This window comes from Cibotium barometz, chromosome 6 (genome assembly GCF_041138505.1).
Source record: "Cibotium barometz isolate CiBa-2024 chromosome 6, ASM4113850v1, whole genome shotgun sequence".
NCBI lineage: Eukaryota > Viridiplantae > Streptophyta > Polypodiopsida > Cyatheales > Cibotiaceae > Cibotium > Cibotium barometz.
The window spans coordinates 58,402,370-58,428,054 of record NC_141051.1 but is presented as its reverse complement, the minus strand read 5'-3'; the positions used below and the strand labels follow the sequence as shown (position 1 = coordinate 58,428,054).

Genomic DNA, 25,685 nt, shown 5'->3' with positions numbered 1-25,685 from the left:
GGTACAGCTTTGTACAAGTTTTGGCATGGCTGCACATTGATTTGAGTGACCAAAAGGTTCAATTTCAGCTGCTGTACTTGCCGGTACAGGTTTGGTACATCATTGGTGAGCACTTAGTACTGCTGTACAGTACTTTGGAAGGGGAACAGAGCACATTTAAGGTGCTGTCCTAAATCTGCAGCAACCAGATTTTGGTGATTTCATCACATACAGTGGGAGAAAAGTTGCATTCGTGCTTCCGCAGTGGGAGATAAAGCTTGGGAGAACAACTGTAAGCACTTTGTGTGCTTTTGGTGCAGTGTTTGCACATTTTGCAGGGAGTCAAGCATTGACAGGTTGCATATTGGTATGGCAACCACAGGTGAGAGCTCTTCATTGCTTCACATCAAGAAGCTTGAAGGCTCACATAACTATGATATTTGGCAAACCCAGTGCTATAATGTGTTGCTCCAGAAGAAGCAGCACAAGCCTATCAAAGAAAGGGGTGTAATGCCCGCTTCTCTTACTGCTGAAGAGTGGGAAGATATGGATGAGCTAGCAAGATCTACTATCATGTTGTCTGTGTCAGACTCTTTACTTTTCAGCATTCGTGAAGAGAAGACAGCTTGGGGAATGTGGCAGAGATTGCAGGACTTGTATGCCCGGCAAAGTGCCTCAAGCAAAGTGTATTGGTTGAAGAAACTCATAGGTCTTCAGATGAAGGAAGGGGCGTCTATGACAGCCCATCTAAATGAGTTTAATGGTATTGTCAGCCAAGTTATAAATCAAAAGTTGGCAATGGACGATGAGTTCAAAGCCACCTTTCTCTTATGCACTTTGCTAGAGAGTTGGGACACATTCAGGACAGCCACTAGCAATTCGAATGCTATGCTGTCATATGCAGATGTTGAGGGTGCTCTTGTTCAAGAAGAGATGAACAGGAAAAACAACTTTGTTGGAAAGTCCAATGCAATGAATGCACGTGGGAGATCCCAGCAAAGGGGTAAAAGCCAAGAACGGGGAAGGAGCAAGTCCCGCTCCAAAAAGGACTTGGAATGCCATTATTGTGGCAAGAAGGGACACATCAAAAAGCAATGCTACAAATGGAAAAATGATCAAAAGGAAAAGGAAAAAGGCAAAGACAAAGACAATGATGAAGCCAAAGATGTAAAGCCAAAGGGCAAAAGTGGAGTCAAGATTGAAGAAATCAATGTGTCACATGCAAGTGACAGTGAGGATGAGGTCCTATTCACGTCTTCACTTGATGCCCGTTCACTTCTTACAAGAGATGGTCATGGTATGCACTCATGGATCATTGATTCAGGTGCCTCCTTTCATGTCACAGGTTGCAGAGACTTGTTTGTCAGGTATACTGCTGGCAATGAAGGAGTAGTTTATTTGGGTGATAACCATGCATGCAAGATTCTTGGCAGAGGTGATGTGAGGCTTGTGTTTTCAGATGGCTCACAGCTTATGCTCCATGATGTCAGGCATGTGCCTGAGATCAAGAAGAACCTGCTTTCTACTGGACAGCTTGATGATGCTAATTATGTTACCACATTTGGTCGTGGAAAGTGGAAGATTAGTAAGGGCTCACTGGTTGTTGCCAGAGGCTCTAAGGTGGACACTCTTTATTTCATGCATGCAGGTGTTTGTCACCATGCTAATGTAAATGCAACCGAGTTGCCGGAAATCTCTATGTGGCATAGCCGGTTGGGACACATGAGTGTCAAGGGAATGGAGCAATTGTCTCGTTTGGGTTACTTGCCTTCTCTAAAGTTTTCAAGTTTTCAGTTTTGTGAGCATTGTATATATGGTAGGCAACTCCAGTGCCCCCACAAGAAAGCTCTTGGACAGAAAGATGCTCAGTTAGAGCTTGTGCATACAGATGTATGTGAGATGCCTCAGCTTTCTTTGGGAGGGGCAAAATACTTTGTGTCTTTTATTGATGATGCCACATGCAAGGTGTGGGTCTATCCTCTTCGTTTGAAGAGTGATACATTCTCAGTGTTTGAGAAGTTTGTTGCTCTTGTTGAGAATCAAACTGGCAAAACACTGAAGGCTTTGCGTTCCGACAATGGTGGAGAGTATATGTCCAAACAGTTTCAGGACTTTTGTGATGCTAAAGGCATCAAGAGGGAGCTCTCTACTCCTTATGATCCTCCACAAAACGGGACAGCAGAGAGGATGAACAGGACCATTCAGGAGAAGGTCCGTTCTATGTTGTCACATGCTGCATTACCTCATGGTTTTTGGGCTGAAGCTGTTATGACAGCCGTTCATCTTATAAACAGGTCACCTAACACGAGGCTTGGTGGAAAAGTGCCAGAGGAAGTATGGACAGGGAAGCCTCCGTCATACAAGCACTTGAGAGTGTTTGGTTGCGTTGCGTACGTGCACATACGCAGGGAAATGCGCACCAAACTTGATCCTAAGTCTCACAGATGCATATTCCTAGGATATGGTGACAAAGGTGAAATGGGGTATAGACTTTGGGATCCCGTGAATAGAAAGATTATACGCAGCAATGATGTCATTTTTGATGAAACATGCATGTATAAGGAGCCTGCAAGGCAACAGGAGCCTGGCAGAGTCATCTTTGATGATGATGGACATCATGGACAACAACCAAGGGCTGTGAAAATGGTCCAAATGGACAGCCAGAGATGGCAGAAGATATCCCTATGGATATGCCACAGTTAGAGGAGATACCGGGCATGATTTTTCAGCCTTATGGCATGGAACAGGAGCCACCAATAGGTGATATGCAGGCTGGACAGCAACCTGCAAATGATGGTCATTGGGTACGGAGGTCCACACGACCCTCCAGAGCCCCTGACAGGTTTGTTCCAGGGGTTGACTACTTGATGCTCACTGACTGTGGGGAGCCCTCATGTTATAAGGAGGCTTTACAGAGGGCATACAAGGCTCTTTGGGAGCGTGCCATGAAGTCAGAGATGGATTCTCTGCACAAAAATGGAACATGGAAGTTGGTGCATTTGCCTGCAGGCAAGAAGGTTTTGCCATGCAAGTGGGTTTACAGGCTCAAAGTTGCACCTGATGCAAAGCCAAGATACAAAGCCAGGCTAGGCTTCAAGCAGGAATATGGTGTGGACTTTGATGAGATCTTCTCTCCAGTGGTCAAAATGACCACACTTAGAGCTGTATTAGCTTTGGTTGCTCATGATGATCTGGACTTGATTCAGATGGATGTGAAGACTGCTTTTCTTCACGGTGATCTCCATGAGGAGATATATATGCAACAGCTAGAGGGTTATGCAGTGAATGGAAAGGACAAGCTTGTATGCAAGCTGAAAAAGAGTCTTTATGGGCTCAAACAGGCACCAAGGGAATGGTATCATAAATTTGATACATTTATGAAATCCCAGGATTTCAGGAGAAGTGACATAGATCACTGCTTGTACACCAAGAAAGCTTTGGATGGCAGTCTATTGATCCTCATCTTGTATGTTGATGATATGTTGATTGCCGGGAAATCTCGTAAAGAGATGGATGCCTTGAAGAAGAGGCTGCATCAAACCTTTGATATGAAGGATTTGGGTGATGCAAATCACATCTTGGGTATGCGGATACTTCGGGACAGAAATCAGCATGTGTTGTATTTGTCTCAGAAGGAATACATTGGCAAAGTTTTGCAGAGGTTCAATATGGATGGGGGGAAGAAGACTAGTACTCCTTTGCCTCCATATGTGAAACTCAGTGCTATGGACAGCCCACAGTCAGATAGTGGCAGGACTGATATGGCCAAGATTCCGTATGCTTCAGCTTGTGGCAGTCTCATGTATGCCATGGTTGCTACTAGGCCGGACATTGCATTTGCAGTGGGAGTGGTTTCTAGATACATGGCCAACCCTGGCAAGAAGCATTGGGAAGCAGTGAAAGGTGTCATGAGATACCTGAAGGGCACACAGGATATGTGCATTTGTTTTGGCAAACAGGATGCATTAGTGCATGGTTACACGGATTCGGATTATGCCGGTCATCCAGATAATCGGAAGTCTACTACCGGTTATGTGTTTACATTCACAGGAGGTGCTGTGTCATGGATATCCAGGATGCAGAAGTGCACTGCCTTATCTACTACAGAGGCCGAGTATATTGCAGCCACAGAGGCTTGCAAGGAGGCATTATGGCTATCTCGGTTAGTGGTTGATTTGGGCTATACAGGTGATATTCCATTGTTGCATTGTGACAGTCAGAGTGCCATCCAGTTGGCAAAGAACCCTGTCTTTCATGCAAAGACGAAGCATGTGGATGTGAAGTATCACTTCATCAGAGAGGTGATAGAGAACAAGCAAATTCAGCTTGTTAAGATTCATACGGATGACAACCCGGCTGATCTGTTGACAAAGAGTTTGCCTGCGGAGCGGTTTGCTCATTGCAGACACTTGATGGGCATTGGATGAGGCCAGTTTCAGCCTTGATATGGCCTTGTATATTATCATGTACATGCTGATTTTTTCTTTTCCTTCATTTAAGGGCACTTTGCCTTTAAGTGGGAGGTTGTTGGGGTAAAGGCATTATGCCCACCCTTATAGTGTGTACAAGCCCATAAGTTATAGTACATAGTACACTTAGTACTTTTAATGTACTAAGTGCACTATGTGTACTAGTGCAATATACATGTGTGATAGGGGAGTCACACACTCATTCCCATGAGTTGACTTATCCCCACAACTCTCTCTCTCTCTCTCCCCCTTGTTTCTCTGTGTATTTCTCCCACATGAACTCTAACCCTAATTAACTCTCCCATTCAATCAGCATTTGTCTTATGTTCGTTAATTATGTCTTAATCATGTTAATAAAGCTATAAAAGCTTTACAGTGGTATTCGAGCAAAATTTTTTTCCTACCCGTGGGTTGTGAAGCCCTCACCCTCTCTGCGGCACTCCCTCGTCCACCCCTCTTCTCGGTGTTGTATGGAGGCGGAGGAAAGATCTTCTCACCCGCAGCAGATGCCTAAAGATTAAGCCTCGCTGAATTTTTTTTTTCCCCATCCCAACCCGATGGAGTTCCTGCAGCCGTCCCCCTCTGCCCGCGCCCTCGGTGGTCCCGTGAACGCACCTCACGCACCAGGAGTCATTGCCCTCGCGCCTCGTGCCTAGACGGGTCCTTGTTGCCCTTCGGCCTCCATGCCTGGCCGCCCTACAAGCGAGTTCCACCCGTGGCGGTACACCTACGGGTACTCAATGTTTTGGCGGGTCCGCGTGGCAGTGTTGGTAGGCGTGAGCCCTTGCTTGCTTAGAGCAACTGCCGGCCCTGAGCCCTCGCCGCCGAATAGCGCCCGCCACCTTTTCGCCTTGCTGGTGGCGCCCCTACGAAGCGGCGCACCCCTACGAAGCGGTACCTCTTCGCTTTGCTGGCCGTCACCTTTACACCCATAACTTAAGGCTTATAATTAAGCCTTTTATACATGTGGCTTCCACCAGCCACGTGAGCAGCCGACAGCCAGCACCGAACGGCCACCCGCCAGCGCAAGGAAACCGCCAGCCGACCAGCGTACACACAAAAAAAGAAAAAGAAAAAGGAGAACCCGACGACCAGCCGCCGACCAGCGCATAAAAAAAAAAACCAACGGGCGTGCGCGCTAGTGTGAACTGGCACCCCTTTCCGTTGGCGATTCGGCAACCTCCACCCGCCCCCGCCCCCCCCCCCCCCCCCCCCCCGGCTGTCAGGATGCCGCCCTCTTCATGTACGCCCCTCGTCTCCGGCAATGGCTTTCTTGGCATGCATGTTGACTACCTTTCACACTTCTCCGGCTACCTTGTCTATTTCCAAGGTTTCTTTGGCGCGTATGCTCGTGGTAGCACATGTTCCATTGAATGGTTCTTACTAGCGCAATCAAAATGAAGGCATTTCAACTACTCTTGAAGCCTTCTCTGGCAACCTTTTCGTCACACTTGATCCATGGTGAGCCAAAGCCTCCTCAAGCTCCCGGCAAGCAACTCCTCGGCGTACAACACCCACAACAGGTTTCTTGTCCTCAGCACAGTTCTGTAGAGACCACCAGACATGAAATACCTTCGTTCGAGCCTCTGCATGCTCATCGCAGACATTCTCAGCATTGCAACAGTTATGAGAAAGATCCATCTTTGAATCACTATCGACAGAAGCAGCAACATGAAGCTTCCAAAGGATCACATCTTGGAAAGAAATCAGCCATATCAAGATGGGCTTACTTAGTGGCACGTGTGTCCGACCCTAGTCGAGTACTCGGTCGTGAACGTCGCGACGTTGGACAAGTTTCCCCTCGCGAGCAATGCCCTACATTCAAGTCCTTGCAAGCTCTTGGTGGCAGTGTTGAAGACTTACTCATTCTCACGTTGTGCAAGAGGATCCTTGAGAGGTCTAAGAGGCGCAAACAACCTCAACCTCCCCCTTCTACATTGGAAGCCTTAATACCTGCTGAGAAAGCTGAAGATTCAGAAGATTCTTGTACATGTGTGACAAATACAATGTCCACAACTCCTTTTCTTGCCGTGACCCAGGCAGAAGCACTAGCCTCGTCACCGCCCGTGCAAAACGGAGTCTTTGCCTTTGACCAGATACCTGACGCCGTGACCCAGGCAGAAGCACTAGCCTCGTCACCGCCCGTGCAAAACGGAGTCTTTGCCTTTGACCAGATACCTGACGCCGTGGTGAATGATGATTCTTCTTCACAAATGAAGACTCCAATCCTTACCTTCAGAGGTGCAAAGGATAAATCAGACGCAGACTCTTGCAGCATGACTTCAGTCGCTGCAAATGAATCTTTGGACATAACTTGTCCTGAGAACAACTTTCTAAGCAAAGAAAAGCATATGGAATATATTTCTTCTTCATCTACGACAACCCTTGAAGACATCAGTGTTCCAGACAAGCCAATGGAATCCCTTTTAGATTTCCAAATGATGGTCACTAAGCAAATGCAAAGTTTGGTGACACAATCCTTGATATTGGAGAAGACAGTTTGCTTATGGTTTCTCTAAAGGCAAATGAAGATTCAGTCTTTTCTTGGACAAAGCTCGAAGTTACCAATGATGTTAACAAAAGTTCTACTCAAGTTACAGATATGATTCTCATGCTTTTGGTAAAGATGAGACAAGTTGCAGATGCAGTTAATATTCAGTTTGGTATATGCAAGATTGTTATGGTCAACAATAATGCCATGACATGGCATCTAGCAGCTAGAGCTTTGGATGCAGAAGCAATTCAATCATTTCCCTTCTTCCAGAGTCTCAACAACTACTCCTGAGTATTATTTTAAGTGGGAGGGAATGTCACGATTGTGACTAACTCTCTTATACTCTCCTTAATTACTCCTTACTCCCTTATTAACTGAAAGGACAAAAAGTGCTGTTTCTTCACACCCCCTCTCAGGCCAAAAAGGGGACCATAAGAGAAGATGAAAGAAGATAATACTCTTGAAAGAACTCTTCATCCAGCCATACTGCTTCATGGGTTCCTCGGTCTTCAAACTTTGTATAAAACTGTTGTATTCTTCGATCGAAACCATGCTTCCATCTGTGGAGGAGAATTCGCTCTGGCTCTATGACTTCAGCTTCGTTGATCATATATGCTTGTTGCTCTTTTGATATATCCTGCAATGTTGGACCTACATATGTCTTCAATCCTTCACTAGGCTTCCCTGCCCACACAAGTAGTACGTACTCCTGAATCTGGTCCAAAACCTTGTCTTTATCTGTAGCCCTTTACAGGATCAGCCCTGGGATTAGCATGTACATGTGCATGCACATGACAGGGTAATCTTTGAAGTAGTCTCCATCAACTCATTTTGGGTTGAATGATGCACTTATCTTCAAGAAAAAGATGGATACAACTAGCCTGTAGGCGAGGAGTGGACTCCGTAGGCAGAGGGCTGAAGGGTGCTCACCAAATGACCAAATTCAATGATGGAAAGTGAGGGGGGAGGGCTAGCATATATATACTCTCCATATGAACTGGCCGATTCTCTCAAGACTCCCTACATGACTTGAAAAATGGGAAAAATAGGCATAAAAAGCCATAAAAGGGTGGGCAGCCCACATCAGAGGGCCACCCTTAGACGCCAAAATAGCTACCAACAGGAGATGATGTATGGGAAAAATAGGGGGGGTGCCTGAGCATGGGAAGGGCACCCTTAGACACCAGAATAGCTACCAACAGGAGATGATGTATGCTAACACCCCCTCTCAAGTCTTGGAGGTGGCCCAAGGCCCAAGAAGCTGCCCTGAATGCCAATAGCTGACCGAGAGAATCCTTTGGTGAATAAATCTGCAGCGTTGTCCTGGGTAGGACAATATTCAAGGATAATGTCTCCCTCCAAGATTTGCTGTCGCACAAAGTGGTACTAGATCTCTATATGCTTGGTTTGCACATGAAATATCGGATTCTTAGCAATAGCCAAGCAACTTTGGTTGTCTCATGAGATAAGGGTAGGCTACTGCTATTGAATACCAATCTCCTCAAGTAGCCGCCGCAACCAAATCACCTCACAAGTAGCCGAACAGGTCGTTGGATGAAAGCCCCACCGTAGGTTGCTTTTTACTCGTCCATAAAATTGCTCTTGATCCAAGAGTAAAGCAATACTCTTTAGTAGACCATCGAGTATCCACATCTCCAGCCCAGTCAGAGTCACTCTAGCCCTGTAAAGTGGTCCCTAGCCATAGAAAATACCAAAATCCTTGGTACTTTGAAGTACTGCAACATGCGGAGTGTTGCTTGCCAGTGAACGTCTAAAGGTGCCTGCATGAAAGCATTGAGAGTTCCCACCACAAATGCACAACTAGGCCGTGTGTTGAGCAACCAAATCAAGGAACCAACCAATTTCTTGTATAATAGTGTATCTGCTGCTGGAGTGGGTCCAAAAGAGGAGAGTTTGATGCCAGGATCCATGGGGGAGGTGATGGGCTTACAATCTGTCATCCTGAAAGCCTCTAACAGCTCTGTAACATACTGATGCTGAGAAATGAATATGCCATTTGAGTGCTGAAAAATCTCCAATCCAAGAAAGAAGTAAAGCAACCCGAGATCTGTCATCGTAAATTCCTTACTGAGGGCAGCCTTTGTTAGAGCAATGTGCATTGTATGGCTGCTTGTGATGATCAAGTCGTCCACATAGAGAATGATTAGAGTATACAACCCTTTCTTAGGAAAGATGTAGAGATTTGGATCAACCGCGGACCGCTTGAAACTGTAACGGGGAGGCGGACGCGTGTATTGGAATCGTATAAATGTGAACAAGATTCTGAGCACTTAACACTTGAGCATTACAACCACAAAGCTGAAAATGACAGTACACCACATAAAGGGGCCGATGATAGGCTGACCCCCCCCCCCCCCCCTTTAGGTTATATTACCAAAAGAGTCTGCAAAGTACAAGATTACGGGTGCCTGGGGATTCACCACCAGCCTGCACCTGATTCTTCCAAATACATCATGAATGAATACATTTCAAACAAGAGAATCTGTAGGTACATCCGCCCTACACACAGGTACATCCGCCCTGCACAAGCCTCTTCACAGGTACATCCGCCCTGCACAAGAGTATCACAATCCTCACAGGTACTCCGCCCTGCACAAGATGTAAATGGATCTTTAGGCCCTGTTTCCACGCGAGAAACTGATCCAGAAACCTGTGTTCTCCGCGAGCAAGTGTCCCCAATGCTTGCCCTAAACACCTGTTACACCAGGAATGCTTGAGACACATCCATGCTCACATATTCCATTGCTGTCCGGCCTGTTTTGTGCAATAACCAGTCCAAAACAGCAACTTTCTATCGCGAGAAATCCACCTGTAAGGGGTCCTACAACCCTGTGGAGGTCCCTAGAGCTGTCCTGTACTGTCCAAGTTGACTTTGGACACCTGTAACCAGACCAAAACTCGCAATAACCAGAAATTACAGGTCTGAAATTTACCAAAATTTACCAACCAGCCCTTTAGAAGAGTGTGGGGATCGATATCCAAGCTTGTGTGAGTCCGGGAAGCAAGCAACCAGCCCTGTAGCAACTCCCAAAGCTTCAACCAGCTCTCCAATGTGTTGAGTTATGAATAAAACAGCCCAAATGGCCTCTTGAAGGAGGCGCCTTTCTCCAGTGCCACCTAAGGGGCTTGGTGGGTTCACAAATAGGCTGACAAGTGTCCCCATAAGGTGTCCAGGTAGGTGTCCAACCCATAGTGCTCCATTTGTCCCGTTTGTATAAGTTTAGGTCCAACCAAATGGGAAATGGCCATAAGCTGTCCGGACTTCATTAATTTTGGTCCAACCAAATGCGAACGCATTATAAGTTGTCCGGCCACTTATTAATGAGTGTGGACCTGCAAACCAATAAACTTTAGTAGTAAATGAAATAAGCTGTAAATTGAGTGTGGACGCACTTACCACCTGCAAAACCCATAAGCCCACAGTTTTAGGCCCAAGCAGGAGTGCACACACGTGTCCACAAGGTGCTCGGGCGTCCCCGGTCCCTCGGACTTCACAAGCCAAAATAACAAGCATTGTCCAGGCAGCAAGACAATGTCACACAAAGTAAAATATAGTTATGGTTTGCATCATTTATGCATTGTGCACATGTAAACTTGGAGAACCACCTATCATCATTCTTGTACTTGAAAATATTCCGCCTGCCATCATAACACACCATGTGTGCATGGCCGGAATCCACACGGGCACTGCCCGAAAGTCCACAAATGTCCTGCCATGTCCTTGGACTCATATGCATCCACTCATATGATCCATACACATGCCCAGGTATAATACATACATGCATCCGCATGTTTCTAGGCCTGACATGCATCCGCATGTCCCTAGAATATAGGGATTTGTGACATCCCCCCGGCTGCTAATCAGTTGACCGCAACTGAAAAGCCTCCAGATAGGCCTTCAAAAGATCTGGGTAATCCTCGAAGTAGGCCTCATCCATCCATTTCGCATCCAAAGCGGAATAATTCTTGAACTTCACAAGGTACCTACGAACAAGTTTGCCTCCCGCAAGCTTTCGTTCCTTGTGAAAAACAATCTGTTCAGGTTGAAGAATCTCTTCGAGCTCATCCACCTCGGGTGGGTCTTCCAAAACCGGCTCAAACGGTGTCGGTCCCACATAAGGCCTCAATAGGCTCACATGAAAAGCATTATGCATGTTCCAATGATCTGGGAGTACAAGCCGAAATGCAACATCTTCTCCAAGATCTGAAAAGGTCCATAGTACCTGTTGGAAAGCTTAGGGTACTTTCCCTCTTTACCTGGCCTCTTCCGAAGGCGTGCCTTTTCAAATTTCAGCAAGACCCAATCACCTTGTTTGAATTGTACATCCCTTCTATGCTTATCAACTGCCTTTTTAATCTTGGTTTGAGACCTCTCTATGGCTGTCCGTACTTGTGCAAATGCAGTATCCAAGTCTCTGACATACTGATCTGCTGCAAAAATCTCATCCTTTGTACGAAGGATGGGTGGTAGTACCACCTTGCCATAGATAATCTCAAAGGGTGCCTTGCCCGTAGAAGTATGTACCGTATTGTTGTAGGCAAACTCCACAAGTGGCAAATACTTCTCCCAATCCGATTTGCGGTCGGATACATAAGATTTCAGCAAGTCGAGGACGGCTGAATTTGCTATTTCACTTTGCCCATCTGTCTGTGGATGGTAAGCTGATGAGAAGTTCAGCTTTGTACCCATATTGTCAAACAATGCGTGCCAAAATAAGCTTGTGGTTCTAGGATCTCTATCCCCCACAATAGATTTAGGCATGCCATGGTGTTTGAATATCTGTGCCAAAAACATCCTAGCCATATGATCTGGCTTTATTGTCTTGCGCACGGGAATGAAATGTGCCTGCTTGCTAAACCTGTCAATGATGGTCCAAATAGCATCGTTTCCCTGTGGCGTCCTTGGCAAATCCATAATGAAATCCATAGCAATGCTTTCCCATGGTTCATTTGGTATAGGCAAAGGCTGAAGCAATCCAGGTGCTTTATGTCGATCAACTTGACCTTTTGACACACCATACATTCACGTACATATGCTTCAATATCCTTGCGAATATGTGGCCAAAAGAAATACCTCTCCAAAGCTTGTGCTGTGGCCAAAATGCCTCTATGACCTGCATATGGAGGAGCATGGCACTCATCCATAACCTTATGGCGAAGGTTCTTTACCACACACATACGATTTTGCATCATGAGATATCCATCTCTTATGGCATAAGATGGGACAGCAATACCCTCGTGCAAATCAGCCCATACATGTGCAAAATCCTCATCCAAATGATAAGTATTACGCATATCCGATAAGTCCTCATGGTATGCAACTGTAATAGCATGAACTTGTGGTCGTCTAGATAAGGCATCCGCCACCACATTCTTTTTCCCTGGAGTGTGTAAAATCTGAAAATGAAACATTGAGAGGAAATTTGCCCATCTCATATTGTAACACGCGGAAGCTCTGGGTAGTCTTCTTTCAGCCCTAAACACTCTTGAAAACCTTCTGATGCAGAAAAGCACCATCTGATGCAAAAACGCAGGTAGAGAGAGAGTAGAGAGAGAGAGTGAGAATGCTGGAATTTCAGTATATACTATGGTACAAAAAGGTACAGATCTTTGCAGCCCTTGGCTGCCTTCATAAAAAGGTGGCTAACCCTAAAATCTGTCCCCTATGGGACCTCTAGTGATCCCAACCCCTAGTGGGTTTGAATGAATAAAACAAGGAGCAAGGGGGCCTTTTTATATGGGTCTTGGACCCCTTTTTGTGCTGGCCGACTGCTGGTCGGCCAGTTCCATGTCCACACATACTAGCAAACGCTGCCCGACTGGAGGATCTACTTGTCCTTGATGCGCCTGATGCTGCCCATGTCCTCTGACTCAGCCGACTGGTTCTGGGAGCAGCCGACAGCATCCCTTTGGTTCTTCTCCAAGCCTTGCTTCAGTCTACACTGCCAAGAGTGCTCTATGTTTTGCTCCAAGTCCATCTTCTACTGGTTCATGGTCTTTTTCTGTTTGCCTCTTCTGGATCTAGCGCTGAGAATGTCCATGGCATCTGTGATGCACATGACATCCCCCTCTGCTAAACTTGATGACGGGAATCCAACCTGCTCTTGGATGACTGTCATCATCCCAATCCTGTTCCGAAGTCCCTCTGTCATCATCCATCCCTGGCAAACCTTTTTTCTCTGAAAATCCGGTCTGTTCTCCAAACCACTCTGTCTCTGATGAAGATCTATGCATCTGGTCTTCCTCTAGTCCACAATCCATTCCTGCCCTGGCTCTGAACACCGTCTTGGTCTTCTTTCTTGGAACTGAGTCTGGCACTCTCACAACACCCTTGGAGGATCAACCTCCCTTGGGACCGTTCCCTTAGAACCTATCTGGCTCACGGAACTGCCATCCCCATCTGGCACTGTGAAACACCACCAACAAACCTCCTGGGAGTTCTTCCCGATCTGTGTTCCCGCCTTGGGCTTCGAATCCGTGTACTTTCCTGTACCTTGGACCTGTACACCATCATCTGGGACTGATTCAGCGTTTAGCTTTGCTGAGCCTGATGCTCTGATACCAATGTAACGCGTGGAAGCTCTGGGTAGTCTTCTTTCAGCCCTAAACACTCTTGAAAACCTTCTGATGCAGAAAAGCACCATCTGATGCAAAAACGCAGGTAGAGAGAGAGTAGAGAGAGAGAGTGAGAATGCTGGAATTTCAGTATATACTATGGTACAAAAGGTTACAGATCTTTGCAGCCCTTGGCTGCCTTCATAAAAAGGTGGCTAACCCTAAAATCTGTCCCCTATGGGACCTCTAGTGATCCCAACCCCTAGTGGGTTTGAATGAATAAAACAAGGAGCAAGGGGGCCTTTTTATATGGGTCTTGGACCCCTTTTTGTGCTGGCCGACTGCTGGTCGGCCAGTTCCATGTCCACACATACTAGCAAACGCTGCCCGACTGGAGGATCTACTTGTCCTTGATGCGCCTGATGCTGCCCATGTCCTCTGACTCAGCCGACTGGTTCTGGGAGCAGCCGACAGCATCCCTTTGGTTCTTCTCCAAGCCTTGCTTCAGTCTACACTGCCAAGAGTGCTCTATGTTTTGCTCCAAGTCCATCTTCTACTGGTTCATGGTCTTTTTCTGTTTGCCTCTTCTGGATCTAGCCCTGAGAATGTCCATGGCATCTGTGATGCACATGACACATATGCTTCTCTGAGAGCTTGCTTTGAGTCAAAAAGTATCTCAAACTTTGATGATCAGTTTTGACCATAAAATCAGCCCCTAAAAGATAGTGTTTCCAAATAGTAAGGGCATGAATTACAGCCAACAATTCCTTCTTATAAACCTGTAAGTGAAGCTCTGCATGTTGCAAGCATCTGCTCTCATAGGCAATGGCATGTCCTTCTTGGTTCAAAACAGCCCCTATGTAGTCCCCACTTGCATCACATTCCACCACAAAAGGTTTGTGCAAATCCGGAATAATGAGTACCGGTCCCGAGATGATTGCACTCTTCAACTTTTGAAAGGCATCTCTCTCTTCTTGTGTCCATTTAAAGATTGCTTTCTTCTTCGTTAAGTCATGTAACGGAGCGGCAATGAAAGCAAAATGCTTGACGAACCTCCTGTAGTAAGCACATAAACCAAGGAAGTGAAAGAGTGCACAGAGCGGAAGCAAAGTGGCACTAGAATGTGCTGAACAGAGAGTGCAAGAGAGAGAGAGATATGGAGCAAACTATGCTGAATATACTGAACCAAAACAGTCCCAAGCAAGAGACAGTGATAGTCTCATAAGTGAGGGAGCAAACAAGTACAAGACTATGAAAAATGAGAGGCCAGCACCCACTATTTATAGTGGGGAAGAGCTGGCCGACTGGAGGCATGGAAACAGGCCGACTGGAGCTGTTGGACATGGCTCCCTAGAAAAATGCCAGAATGGCTGGGAAAAATCCCAGAAAAATACTAAAAAAGGGGTGGCCAGCCCACAAACAAGGGCCATGCAAAAGGGGACCAAATGGGCACCATACAGAGCAGAAACTGGGGATGAAAGTGCTAACACCCCCTCTCAGCACCAGATGCTGAACAAACTCCGAGAATCCGAAGATGAGGAGCCAAGGAAGCCTGAGAAACCGGCTTGGTGAACAAATCTGCAGCATTCTCCGCGGAAGGACAATACTCCAAACGCAAATCTCCAGCAAGAACCCGTTCACGAACATAGTGATACTGAATCTCAATGTGTTTCGTACGAGCATGAAACACAGGGTTCTTGGCGATGGCGATGCAACTCTGATTGTCACACCAAAGAAGAGTAGATCCGGTAGGAGGACAGCCAAGCTCCTCCAATAATCTCCGCAACCATATCGCCTCACATGCAGCATAGCAAACTGCACGGTACTCCGCCTCGGTAGAGGAAAGCGCCACAGTAGGCTGCTTTTTACTGCTCCAAGAAATGGCTCCAGACCCAAGTGAAAAAACACAACCAGTGGTCGAGCGCCGTGTATTTGGATCTCCAGCCCAGTCTGAGTCAGACCATCCAACAAGAGTGCGTCCTTGGCCATAAAAGATGCCAAAATCCAGAGTGCCACGTAAGTACCGAAGAACTCTGAGAGCACACCGCCAATGCTGCTGACGGGGTTTGGATGAGAAGGAACTCAATAAACTGACTGCGAAGCATATGTCCAATCGGGAGTAGGTCAACCATACCAAACAACCGACGAGAACCCGATACTGTCCCTGATCAGTCCCTGGAGAAGCATCAAGTGAAGAAAGCTTCTCACCAATATCCAAAGGAGAAGATACTGGTTTGCACCCAGTCATCTGAAATCTGTCGAGAATCTCCCGAGTGTACTTCTGCTGAGAGAAGAAAATGCCCTTCGAGGTCTGCCAAATCTCAAAGCCAAGAAAATAGTGCAAGAGGCCCAGATCCGTCATCTCAAACTCTGTCTCCAAAGCATCCATAACAGAACGGATCCGCACAGAATAAGAACCTGTAAAGATGAGGTCATCAACATAGACCACAATGATAACAATCAACCCCCTCTCAAGGAGGATATAAAGGTTCGAATCTGCATGAGAACGGCGCAGGCCGAGCTTCTGAAAGAACTCATCAATCCGCTGGTACCAAGCCCGCGGAGCCTGCTTTAGACCATATAAAGCCTTCTTCAGCCGGTACACATGATCCTGTTTGCCCGGAACAACAAATCCTGGCGGCTGATCAACATAAACCTCCTGTGTAAGCTCTCCATTCAAGAAAGCCGACTTGACGTCCATCTGGAAAACGGGCCATCTATGATGTCCTGCAAGTGCAAGAACGGTACGAATGGTAGTCATCCGGGCCGTTGGAGCGAAAGTCTCATCGAAGTCGACACCAGGGCGCTGAGCATAACCCTTGGCAACCAACCTCGCCTTGTGCTTGTCCAAGCTGCCATCAGCTCGGAACTTTGATTTGAAAATCCAACGCACACCAATCACCTTACGCTGCAGAGGCCGAGGCACCAAAATCCAAGTGCCATTCCGTTCGATAGCATCCAGCTCTGTCTGCATAGCATGACGCCAAGACTCATGTGAAAGAGCCTCGTCTACAGAAGTGGGATCAGAAGGACCATTAATGATTGTAGACATAAGAGCATAATTAACAAACATGTTGCCCTCATGAATTTGTTTCCCTGAAACTCTGGAAGAACGCCGAAGAGAACCAGGCGGAGGAGCAGAAGGAAGCTCACGTAACCCAGAGTCACGAACTGTCTGATAATACCAACCAGGTACAGATCTGCTCGAACTCGCCGGAGGAGGAGCAGGGTCATCATCATCTGACTGAGAATCCTCAGCTGGAGGTGTAACAGTAACAGCGGGAGCAGGAGGAGGAGTAGGAGGAGGAGAAGGAGGTGCAGGAAGAAGAAGCTCACCACCCCCCTCTGAAGATGTAGGAGTCTCGTCGAACACCACATCACGGCTCACAACAACTTTACCGGCTTGAGGATCATAAAGACGATATGCCTTGGACACAGTGCTGTATCCGAGAAAAGTCATGCGCTGAGACTTCGAGTCCAACTTGGAGCGGTGCTCCTTAGGCACATGAACATACGCCGTACATCCAAATATCCGGAAATGAACAACGGAGGGCTTCTCACCATGGAAAGCCTCATATGGAGTTTTGTCGGGAAGAGCAGCAGTAGGAGACCTATTCTGAATGTAGACAGCAGTGGAAGCCGCCTCAGCCCAGAAACGTCGAGGTAATGAAGAATGCTCAAGCATAGCACGGGCCATCTCCATAATGGTCCTATTCTTCCTCTCGGCAACTCCATTCTGAGATGGAGTATATGCTGTAGTAAGCTGTCTCCGAATGCCATGTGTCTTGCAATATTGCTGAAACTCCTGGGATGTAAACTCACCCCCTCCATCGGTCCTGAGAGCCTTGACCGAGTGACCGGTCTCTTTTTCCACCTCGGCTTTCCAATCACAGAAGTGATGAAAAGTCTCATCCTTGGTCTTCAGAAAGAAAACCCAAGTATATCTGGTAAAATCATCCACCATCACGAGCATGTACAACGCCTTACTCAAAGACGCGGTACTCATAGGACCACATAAGTCTGCATGAATGAGAGCAAGTGATGTCGAAGATCTGTGTGTTGCCTCCTTCGGAAAGGCGGCTCGGTGCTGCTTCCCCTGTAAACAAGAGGAACAAGGAGAAGACGGAGCCTTGATGGTTGGTAATCCATCAACCAACCCATCCTTCGAAGCTCGCTGCAGAAGCTGATAGCTCAAATGGCCAAACCGAGCATGCCAAAGAGCAGAAGAAGCACCAGAAGAAAGCAGAGCGGTCAGTTTGTAGAGACCACTATCTTGGACTCCCTGAGCCAAGATGCTACCAGTCGCTTTATCACGAATGGTAATCTCATAACGGGAAAAAATCACCTCCGCACCCTGAGCTGTAAGAGCACTCACTGACAAAAGGTTAAAAGCCAAATCTGGAATATACAGAACGTCAGAGAAGTACCTCTTGTCCTCTTCAGAACGGAAGATGGGGATAGTGCCATGACCATGCACTGGCACAGAAGAAGAATCACCCAGAGTGATCTCGCCTGATCTGGCAGTGAAGTCCTCGAACCAATCTCGATGGGGTGTCATATGAGCAGTAGCACCACTATCAACAATCCAAGACCGTGACTGAGAAGTCACAAGAGCAAGTATACGCCGAGTACCTGCTAAGAGAAGTATTCCATCATCCTTCTTGGGTTGAGACACCGCCGTTGAGGAAGAGTTCTTTGCTGCTTCATCACGCTTCTTCTTGTGACATTGGGGTGACTTGTGACCCTTCTTGCCACAATAGTGACATTCAATGTCCTTATTCTTTGAAGATTTGTTGTCTTTATCCTTATCGGAATCCTTGGAGTTCTTGTCAGAACCCCCTTTACCTTTCTTTTGTTGAGACTTCCCTTTATCTCGTGCTGCCAAAGCTCCATCAGGGCCACCAGAGGTGCCAGTCCGCTCCTCAAAGCGAGACTCTATCTGCATAATGGAGGGGAGAACTTCCTCCCAAGTAACTGGAACAGGACGAGGAGAAGAAACCAGAGACTGAAAGTATGCATCAAACCTCTCTGGAAGTTTGGAGAGCAGCCGAATAGCCATATCCTCTGTGGAGATGTCCTTGCCACAAACAGCAAGCTCGTCCCGGAGATCTTTCATCTTCGAGATGAAAGCAGATAAAGATGGAAACGCAGAAACTGATAAGTTCATAAGTTGCTTTTCCAATGCCAAAATCCGACCCGGAGACTTAATCTCATAGAGATCTGCAAAAGCCTTCCAAACTTCATGTGCAGCATCAGCTGTACGCACATGAGAGAGAACAGCATCCTGACAGTTCAACATCAGGAAGGAGTAAACACGTCGATCATTCGACTGCCAAATATCAATCTGTGCCTGAGTCACACCACCGGAAGAAAGGGTGGGAGGGGTGGCATTGGCTGGTGTAACAAGCCAATCCCAGAGATCCACGCCACGCAAGGCCGATTTCACCTTCACCTTCCATAGGGTGTAGTTGGAACCATCCAACTTGGCAGACTCCGCAAACATATGAAGAGAAGTGGGAGCAGCCATCACAAGAGCTTGGGCTCAATCTCAAGAAATGCACAATCTCTGAAGAAAAAGTGTCCTCCACAGGTACCAAGAGTGCCACCAAAGCCTGCAACACCACAAGCCCCCTCTGCAAAGGGAAAGAACCACTGGAGAGGAAAACGCAGCAATAAAGAAGTGCTGTCCTGTAGAAAACAGGCCGCCTGCAGTCCAATCTCCAAGTGGGCAATGAAACGCTGATCTCCAAGAGCCAGACGGCTGAATCGGTGAAGCCAATCTGAAGAAAAACTGACCAGCAGAGTGCTGTCCAGAAAACGCAGCAGCAAAGGCTATGGATCTGGAAGAAAACGCAGAGGAGAAGGTGCTGAAAACAGGGCTGAATCTGGGGCAGCAGAAAGGTTGCTAAACCTAGAGCGATGATACCATGAAAGAGTGCACAGAGCGGAAGCAAAGTGGCACTAGAATGTGCTGAACAGAGAGTGCAAGAGAGAGAGAGATATGGAGCAAACTATGCTGAATATACTGAACCAAAACAGTCCCAAGCAAGAGACAGTGATAGTCTCATAAGTGAGGGAGCAAACAAGTACAAGACTCTATGAAAAATGAGAGGCCAGCACCCACTATTTATAGTGGGGAAGAGCTGGCCGACTGGAGCATGGAAACAGGCCGACTGGAGCTGTTGGACATGGCTCCCTAGAAAAATGCCAGAATGGCTGGGAAAAATCCCAGAAAAATACTAAAAAAGGGGTGGCCAGCCCACAAACAAGGGCCATGCAAAAGGGGACCAAATGGGCACCATACAGAGCAGAAACTGGGGATGAAAGTGCTAACAGGAAGCTCCTCACTTCATGGACTGATTTCAGCTCTGGCCATTCTTGCATGGTTTGTATCTTTGCGGGATCCATGCGCACACCATCCTTTGATACAATGTGACCAAGATAGTGAATTTCTGGGAGGAAGAATTCACTCTTTTTTGCATTTATGTAGAGCTGATTTTCCTTAAGCTCTTTAAACACAATAGCCAGGTGCTCACGATGTTGGGCTTCATTCTTTGAGAATACAATAATGTCATCAAAGAATATACCTGTGAACTTTCTATGCTTTCTGAACACCCTGTCCATCATCCTGTTGAAGGTAGCAGGTGCATTTGTAAGGCCAAAAGGCACCACCAAAAACTCATAAAGACCAAAGGCTGTCCTGAATGCAGTCTTGTGTACATCTTGAGGTGCCACTCTCACTTGATGATACCCACTCTTGAGGTCTATTCGGCTGAAACATGCCGAACCTTCAAGCTTGTCCAAGATGTCATCAATGCGCGGAATGGGAAACCGATTCTTGATGGTTATCTTATTGAGGGTACGGTAATCAACACACATCCTGTAAGTACCATCCTTCTTTTGAACAAGAAGTATGGGCGAGCAATATGGCGAGGAACTAGGCCGAATCAAACCCTTTTCCAAAAGTTCATTCACCTGTGCCATAATCTCTTCTTGTTGACTAGCACTCACCCTGTATGGTGGCCTATTAGGTGGAGAGCTACCGGGAATTAGATCTATGCAATGATCTTCCGGCCTCTCTGGTGGCAACCTTGCTGGCAAAGCATTCGCAAAACAATCTTTGAACTCATTCAAAAAGTTAAGCTTGTCTTGATCTAATGTACTAACATCAACACTAGAATGTTCAATGGTATCACGTACAAAAACCAAGTAAGAACAAGCTGATTTCTTTATTGCCTTATTAATTTGTACATGGCTTACAAGAGGTATGGTACTTCCAGTAGTACCAGCATCTATAGAGTGCTCACGGCCTCTATGTACAAAGCTGATTTTCTTCTCTTTGTAAGCCTTAATAGGCTCTAAACGGTGATGCCAGGGCATCCCCAACAAAACATCACAACCTGTAAGAGGAGCCACTAAAAAGCTCTCATGGTCGAGGTAGTCCTGTATATGTACACGGAGCTTACCAATGACCGGAGTTACATCAACCTGTTTGCCCTCAAAGGCGGCATTTGCATTCATTTGCATTCCCATGTCTTCCACATTAAGACCTATGGCGGCAGCCATCTGTACGGATATAAAGTTATCTATGGAAGCATCATCAAAAAGAAACAAAGCGGGCTGATCCTTCAATTTGCCCCAAGCCTTGCATATGACTCTACTCTTGGACTCATGCCCTGTATTACCCTGCACATCGGGTACAACATTCACAAGAGGCTTTTGCACATTAGGCTCGGCATTCTTAGGATTCTGTGGGCATTTAGGATATATATGATCTTTACTGCCACACTTAAAGCATTTTCCAGCCTTCCTGTACTCTTCCAATTGCTGTTTTGAGAGCCCAAAATTGAGGCGTTTACCCCCCGGCTTCTTTTCGGAGTCATCCTTTGCATCTCTGCCATCTTTGGGAGCATTCTTAGGTGGCTGTCCACCCTTTTTCTGGTCATAACCAGCCCTAAATTTGCTCTTGTTTTGACCTGCAAATGGCTTATTTGTGGGTGCTTTTATGTGCAAGTTCTCCGCAATCATGGCTGAGTGTATAAGCTCTTGTATGGTCTTATTTGGGTACACTCCCAAGCTTTGTTGAATGATGTGATGGAGCCCCGATTCAAACTTTCTCTTCTTCTCGTCCTCTCTAATCTTCATGAAGGGAGTAACCTTGAGAAGGACTTTCCAAAACTTTGCTATGTATGAAGCAACGGACTCTCCCTCATCTTGGGACAGCCAATCCCACTCCTTGCGTACATCCTTTGCAAAGTTTGGTGGTAAGAATTGATCATAAAACTGAATTTTGAAAGAAGACCAAGTTGGGGCAGCACTTCCATCAAGTATTTTTGCAAGCCACCAATCACTTGCCGTATCCTTGAGATGCATTCCCACATGCCTGAGCATAGACTTTTCCGAAAAGTCTTCATTGCAAAAAGCTATCTCAAACTGTCTGATGAAAGCAAGTGCTTTGGTAGAGTCCATCCGTCCCTGAAAGTTTTCAAACTTTACATCCTTGTCACAGGACTTGAACTCTCGAGGCTTCTTCCTTCCATGTGCATCCCTATGTACATCCTGTTCATCGCCATGGTGATGATGCCGCGATGAAGATTCACGATCCCTCTTCGTTCTCTCTTGAGCCACACTCTCCAAATGAGTGGAAAGCTCAACACGAGAACGGACATGTCTTCTTGGAGCAAAGCGGGAATGAGTAGAGGATCCCTCATCCTTACTCTTCTCTTGACCTGCATCAAGCCTAGCACCAGGGACTCTTGTCCTTTCAGCATTTGGCACTTGCTGTGCTCTTTCTGCTTGTTGTGCATCATGTGCATCACCACGGGCAGCCATGAGGGGTGGCTTCTTGAAAGCCAAACTACCATCTGCTTCAGTGTATACATCACCCTTAACCATTAGGTATGCAAGTGCAAGCTCTCGGGGTTTCTCAACATCCATTTCCTTTGCAATTGCTTCAAAAGTGACTTCATGGACCGAAGCCTTTGCCTTCACAGCCAACACCCTTTGTACATCCAGGTCATTTTTCAATGACCTAAGCTCTTCGGTTTCAGCCCTATAGCGTCGCACTTGACGCCTCAAAGATTCCAAATCAGAATGCATAGTGTCATGAGTACCTGCATCTCCATAGACATCATTGCCTGCAGCATCTCTTGCATCCTTTGTACCATGAAATTCACGGTCCTGTGTGTTCTCCACACTGTCAGAAATGTGGCTGTCCATGACACTCAAATCAGGTCACCACTTATGATTCCAAGCCTCAGACCGTTTTCCAATGAGGGGGAAAAAAATTGAGCTCTGATACCAATGTAACGGGGAGGCGGATGCGTGTATTGGAATCGTATAAATGTGAACAAGATTCTGAGCACTTAACACTTGAGCATTACAACCACAAAGCTGAAAATGACAGTACACCACATAAAGGGGCCGATGATAGGCTGACCCCCCCCCCCCTTTAGGTTATATTACCAAAAGAGTCTGCAAAGTACAAGATTACGGGTGCCTGGGGATTCACCACCAGCCTGCACCTGATTCTTCCAAATACATCATGAATGAATACATTTCAAACAAGAGAATCTGTAGGTACATCCGCCCTACACACAGGTACATCCGCCCTGCACAAGCCTCTTCACAGGTACATCCGCCCTGCACAAGAGTATCACAATCCTCACAGGTTGTCACCAATTGGCCGACCATTTGGTCCATTCCTAGTTTTTGCGTCTCGTTCACTTGAGGCCAGGCTGGTGTCTCGTGTGAAGAGGCCAGTATTTTGCTGACATGGACGGGAGCCAGACTGGTGCCACCCGTGTGTTAGCAGGATGGTGTCGTATGGACGGGAGCCAGATCAGTGCCACCCGTGTATGACCTGGACTGTGTTCGATCCATGGGACTGTCACGCCATGGAAGAGCCAGTATTCGTGCCGTGTTTTACCTATGGGACTGTCACACCTAGGGAAACTCGTGCCTGGAACTGTGTCTTACCTATGGGACTGTCACTCCATAGGAAGACCAGGTTTTTATGTTTTATGTCGTGCCAGTTTTGTGCCGACAGATATTTTGTACATGTTCCATGAACGGGAGATATGTCCATGTTACTATTTGCACATGCACACATGATTTGCATGCTTGAAACTGTTTTCGCATGACATGTATTCGTGTGTTTGCCTGCTTGACGTGTTACTTACTGAGCGGGGACGCCTGCCAGTGAGTCGTGAAGTCTGCCCTGTATTCTGACAAGTTTCAGTGCATGTGAACAGGTGGTAAGTATATGGTACATGTTGTTTTAATATTTTATCTCTAACCCCTTTGTTTTATAAGGTGAAGTGTTCACATTCATTTAGATGTGGGCACCACTTTGGGCACCCACTTTGGGGCCAAGGTGGGGAGCCCCATTTAAGTGAGTGTGGGGGTGGGCAAGGGCACCTACCCAAACTCCCCCACCCTCATGCATGCGTGGGTATTATCAATAGTTAACTCCACCTTAATTTATTAAAAAGAAATCTCTCCCTTCTAGCGTGAAAATCCATCGCTTCTCTTTGGCGTGGATTTTCACCAACCGGCGACTCTCCCCCTGTACGCTGGCGCATGTTCTCCCCAAGGCGGCTGCTGAATTTGCTGTGCTTAGGCGGCTACTGGTTGCAGCCGGCTGCCATCACCTGAAGGTTACCTGCCACTGTGCTCCAACAGGCTGCGCTGCTTCCTCTACGCCATCTCCTACAGGCTGCTTCCCCCAGGCGGCTGCCATATTCTCTACTGTACGGCTGCAGCCAGGCGCCTGTGTACAGCAGCCAGGAGCCTGTAAACAGCAGCCAGGTGCCCTTCCTCCCACAGGCTGGCTGCAACCACTGCAGCAGGTGGCTGCCTTCTCTTTACCTTTATTGCTGGCGACTGAATCTCTGGATGCTGGCTGCGTTTCTGTACAGCCAGGCGCCCATTACATAGTTTGCCTACACAGAGTTGGCTGCCATCACATGAAGGCCACGTATTATCTCTGAATTGTTTTCCCCAGGCGGCTGTGTATCCATCACTATCAGGCTGTGCTCCAGCAGGCGGCTGTCTACAGCTATCTCTTGGTTTGTCTACTTTGATTGTGGTGGTACATAGTGACTGTGCACTCCTTCTCCAATCAGGCAAGAGCAGGCTGCTGTGTCCTTTGTGGCGGTACATCATCTCCACGGGTGTTCTACAAGGAAGACTTCGCATCACCTGAGTGGCTTCATCATTCCGCAAGTTTTGGTCTTTAATCAACCAACTACAAGTAAGTGATTTTCAGATTTGAGTAAAGCATTTAATGTTTAAATCTGATAAGGGATTCATCCCTCTACGGCCACACCCGTTCGGTGCCGGGTTGTCCAAGCTATATGGGCGAACCTCGGTCCAAAGGTGCTGAGATCGGGAGAGCCAGGCGTTAGTACGAGAGCGCCTGTCTGTGCGTGGTCTCGGAACACCAGTGTGGTGCTCTCCGCGGAGTCCAGTGAAAGCACAGGACCGTAGCGATTGGACCACACTAGTGGTCGATCTGCTTCGAGCTTCTACATCGAAATTCGAGCTATTTGTTTGGTACTGTTTTCATATGTACATGGACATTATCTGGTTCTCAGAACCCATGGAGCATTGTATTCATTAAATACTCCCAATAAATATATCATATATTGAGGGGGGGGTCGGCCCGTTCCGGCCCCAGTGCTGGTGTCCATTTTCCATTTCATTTCATTTAAATTTCAAGTTGTTTTAAGTTGTCCATTTCATATTTGTGGTTTTAAAGTTGTGCTATTAAGCGTGTGGGTGTCCAACGGAGTCTTTCCCACTTGACGGGATCGGTTTCACAGGTACTCCGCCCTGCACAAGATGTAAATGGATCTTTAGGCCCTGTTTTCACGCGAGAAACTGATCCAGAAACCTGTGTTCTCCGCGAGCAAGTGTCCCCAATGCTTGCCCTAAACACCTGTTACACCAGGAATCCTTGAGACACATCCATGCTCACATATTCCATTGCTGTCCGGCCTGTTTTGTGCAATAACCAGTCCAAAACAGCAACTTTCTATCGCGAGAAATCCACCTGTAAGGGGTCCTACAACCTTGTGGAGGTCCCTAGAGCTGTCCTGTGCTGTCCAAGTTGACTTTGGACACCTGTAACCAGCCCAAAACTCGCAATAACCAGAAATTACAGG

At 46.9% G+C, this 25,685-nt stretch overlaps 1 protein-coding gene across 1 annotated transcript in view; it reads left to right on the top strand.

The window, feature by feature from the left end:
• LOC147637904 (uncharacterized) overlaps positions 1 to 25,685 on the top strand; it is a 58,931-nt gene that overhangs the window by 5,191 nt on the left and 28,055 nt on the right. The window lies entirely within an intron of this gene.